Below are 4,912 nucleotides of genomic sequence, written 5' to 3' on the forward strand. Positions count from 1 at the left end.
ATCCTAAGTATTAGTAGACATGTGAATAACATTGTCCTGTAGTACTTAAAAAAAAATTGCTTTTTGGAAAAGCTATGTTATTCTTAATAACAAATAATTATAAACTAAATAATCCGTATTTTAAGACTTGGTATTGCTCCTAGAATGTCTGACCACAAATTGGAATATAATTCAGTTTTAACTATTCAAAAATCACACTTTCATTGCCTAAATGTTTTCCTTCATACTGCTACTGAAAATGCTTTACCGAGCTTAAAAAAAAAAAATCTCCATCAGGGTTTAATGGTGAAAGTACAATATTTCATTTCTATGAGAATTTGGTAGAGCTCGTATGACATTACAAAGTGAACACAAAGTTTAAAATACAGCTTGAGTGAGATTTAAAAACAAAATAAAAATTACTCAGATAAGTTATTAGCCCAATTCTCTGTTCAGTATATATATACTACAAGAGACAGCAAAGGGGCTGTGCTGTGGAACTATGCCTACTAAATGCTGAATTTCTTTACATAACACTATACTCACTCTATTTAAATCCCTGTTTGAATTGTGTTAGAGTAGTTGTGATTAGGCTGCATTCATCTTCTGAGTAATTTGAACTAGTTTTTCTTAACTCATGACTGTAAAGTCAAAATATTGCTTCTTCACCAATGGCAATGGCCTGGGATAGCAATTCTGACTCAAAAATATCCCTGCTGACTGTTAATACTTATCAGGGATGTCATAAATTTATTAAAAGAGATGTCATTAGATCGTATTTCAGTCAAACCCTATGTAAGATTCAAAAAGCTATACTTTAAAGCTTACTTTATGCGTAGACTAAAACCCAGAAGTGGAGGAGAGTCATCTCCCTTGCCCCTTTCAAGAATCAGAAAGCAATTCCCCCTGCTGGGAACGGTGGAGAGGTATTATCCTTTCTACGTACTTGCTTCAAAGCCTTTTGAGGCAACCATCCTGTTTATGATCTACATAATGTATCTTCATGTTGATTAGCTTTTTCTTGTTGGGGGGGATCTTAAGTTGTTTGTGTCTAATGAAAAACCCCATCCTACCCAAGGACATTATTCTGTTAGACCGAAGCCAACAAAAGATGGTCTATAAAGAAGAGATGCAGGCTTGGTAACAACTTGAAAATAAGAGATTAACACTAATGAGGGATAGAAATTGTTCACTTATATTGTTCATGTATAATTTAGGAAACATACATGTAACAACCTGGGCATTTATAGTGAGTATACCTATTATGTCAGCAATCCACGAGTCAATACTGTATTCACAAGCATCTCTGTCATAAAATTATTCCTTACTGCAATAGAATATTATGGATTACCTTCATAAGCAATGAAATTAATTAAAGGCACACATGAAAGACTGAGATTAGAGAAAGAAGTTTTTCTCCAGCTAACTGAGATTATTGAGTGCTCTGACCTCTCCACAGGATACATGGCAACAGGTTCCTGCAGCTCTGTAAGACTGGGAAAGCAGACTCCACTGGGAATTGCCACATAAGCACCTCCTTGCGGCACTGAATCCTCAGAGATGAAGCCATAAAAGGGATGCTATCTTAAAATCCCTTGGCGTTTTGCTTCACGTTCTTCCAGAGAAGCTCCCTGTAGATGTACTTGTGGGAATCTCTTGAGAAGCAAAACTGGATTTACAGAGGGGTTGCAGAACTGCTACCCTAAATCAAACATTTGTGCTACTCAGACTGTATAGCTCTTCAAGCTCTAAATACCTCCTCATGCTCTAAATATCTTTCCTCATAATGCATGATCAGTGAATAATATAAGAAGGACCAAGTCTGGGAACTATCACAGTAAAAATATCTATGTATATTTTAATATACAAACACACAGCTGTCAGTTCAAGAGATGCGTACTCAGCTTACCTCCATATAAAACTCAGGATGGTATAACTAATAATCCACATAACAAAAATACTTAGGGACACAAGACTTGAATGATACTTTAGACATAGTGACCCGGGCTTTAACTGATTGGAAACCAGGTAGTAAATCCACCTGCAGGTACACAATGATGCCATTGCTGTGGCCCAAACTAGCACGGAAAGTAAATTAGTGTTCAGTAGTCCTACACGGAAATAAACGAAAGTTATGGACTTCTGCCACAGCTCAAGTATTGCCATTCTAGGCTTAACAGCCTAATACAATTTGAGAAATCTTTATATGTAGCCCCACAGAGTATATGACACCCAGATGACATCCTAAGTGTCTTAGTTGCTCACAAACAAACAATGAACAACTTTTTGACAGTTACGATAAGCAAATCAGTGAAAATGAGGTTCTAGAAACACAATCAGAATTTTAAAGAAGAGTGATTTAGGTAGCATTCAAATATCTTTTCTGACAAATACTTAAGGTTCAGAGAACAAAAGTTCATTCTCCACAGTTAGTGCAGAACTGCCTGTTAAAGCCTGATGCTTACTCATTTTTGTCAGAAGAATTCTAATAAGATGGCATAAAAAAAGAGTATTCTCCTGTTTTGAAAGCTGAGACATTTTATTTGTGAGTATCCAGCTGTAATTCCACAGCGATTATGCATCCAGTGGAAAGATGTTGGCTAGTTCGGTAAAAATTATGGTCATAATCACTTGCCTTTACATTTCACACTAGATAATAAATAGAGATGTCAGGTAGATTTTTTTTCCCCATGGGGAAAAAGAGAAATCAAAAATTTCTCAGTAAAGCAGGCAAAAATTGAACTATTTGCTTCCCAAATGAAAATTTCTTCCACTTCACAAAGAAATACGTTACTCTGGATGATTTTTCTGGACTGTAAGAAGATGCCCTGTATCTTCACAGGAGAGAAGAATTGGAAAGAGTTGATTTCTATGAAGTGTGGCAGGAGAGGCTTCCAGAACCAAAAAATGAGACAAGATCACTCTCCTGACATCACTGATTGGTTACACAAATGCTAAAAAAGATGAAGAATATCTCAATAGCGGTATTGTCTACCCCAAGATGAAACACCAGAATGAGCTATTAAAAGGACTAAAGGGAAAAACAACAACAAAACTATAAACCCCCCCAAACCCCATTTCTTTGATTCAACAGTTTTATTCCATTTTTGTCTGTTATAGCAATGCCAGTGAGAGAGCATTCTTGAAAAAGACTGCTTAACATGGGCTTGACAGAATCAAAAGCTTTGAAAGCTGAGGTGACTGTAAAAAAAAAAAAAGACAATCAATGTGGCCTTTTTAAAAGTTTTAAATGATTAATTAAACAGTTACAAAAGCTCAAAGCATATTTTTTCTGGTTTTCACTTCAAATGATTTATTTTTATAGAATCCCAGACTGGTTTGTGTTGGAAAAGACCTTAAGATCATCCAGTTCCAACCCCCTGCCTTGGGCAGGGACACCTCACACTAGAGCAGGTTGCCCAAGGCTCTGTCCAACCTGGCCTTTTACAGCAAAATAAAGCTTGTACAAATGGCTGTCCATGGTGATTCCAAGTTTGCACAAAGATATATCCCCCCACCACCACCTTTATTTCCGTTTAATAAATGGATACAACAGAATTGTATGACAAAAATGGGCAAAGAAAGGGTTGCAAGAAGTTTATATTGCCCTGGAGTCAATTTGCTGGTCAAAGTTGCAATGACCATTTTAAAACCCCCACAAACTGAAAAAAACCCATTCAATTTTGTTCAAACAATTCCCCCTTCAGTGGGAAAAACTTAATGAATGAATATTATTAAACCAACATACAGATACAAGCTCTCATTTCATCAATGTAAGGTCATCTTGTATGTCAACAAATTCTATGACATGCTTTACAGTGAAGACTCTCAAATTGAGACATCTGTCTGCATTGGCTCTCAGGAGTCATATGAAACACAAATGAGGACACATTAACTAGTCATACTGCTATGCCTTTTCCTGGCTTCCAGAAATACATGCTAGCAATGCATTTATAGCATAAACGTATTGAATTCTTTTTGTACATTCCAGTTTCACATAAGCAATACCTGTACTTATACCAACTAAGTTAATGTAACCACAGATGGAAAGATGCTCTGAATAAGCACTGATTGGCAGCAGTGGAAATTGGTGCACTTAATGATCCCTCTATTAAAATATTGCTCAGATATTAAAAAAAGAACAACACTGCTCTAAGCTTTAAAATTCAGCGTGAACAGCTGATGTGGGCTGAATCCTTCTTAAATAGATATGATTATATTTCAATGTCTTTTGTGATTATGACAATTTTGACAAGATAATCACCTCCAATGAACAGGACTTCTTACATTTTAGAGAAATAATGTAAAATTCATTAAATAATCTGTCAAATTATCTATGAACCTTGCTTTAAAAGAAATCCTATGATCTCATTAAAATAATTACAGAAAATCTATGCCTGATCTTACAAATAAGCAGCACCAGTATCACTAGATACAAAAGAGAGATCTAAAAGTAGAGGAATTTGCAAGATTTGAAAGGTGGTAGCATAGATTTGTTCTCTTAAGGTAGCCAACAGAAGTTTCTGAATTAAATATCTTGCTCTCTATGTCAAATATTGAACTATAGTCTTCAAAATGTAAGGAAAGGAAACATGTCTGTAGCTATATTGAAATTAAATAATCTAGATATGTACACTGCAGCCTCATTTCTCTTTCCTTTCTTCACACTTTGTTTGCCTCTTTGCTCTTATTGCTCTTGGGGCAAAGCAAAAGCCAGTTCTACACAGCACACCACTTACACAGGAAGGGAAGCACAGGTACAAGCAAAAATCACTAGGAAGTGTCTTTAAAAAAATCTTTGCCAGAATTCTCCTTTCAGGTAAAACATGAGAAAATAAAGGAGTGAAATCTGAGATAGTGTCAAGAATAAGAGAAATTATGAATTATAAACATTCATCTTAATCGTACGTATTTACACTTCTTTTAGGGAAAG

Source organism: Nestor notabilis, unplaced genomic scaffold, assembly GCF_000696875.1.
Source record: "Nestor notabilis isolate BGI_N333 unplaced genomic scaffold, ASM69687v1 scaffold5760, whole genome shotgun sequence".
Lineage (NCBI taxonomy): Eukaryota > Metazoa > Chordata > Aves > Psittaciformes > Psittacidae > Nestor > Nestor notabilis.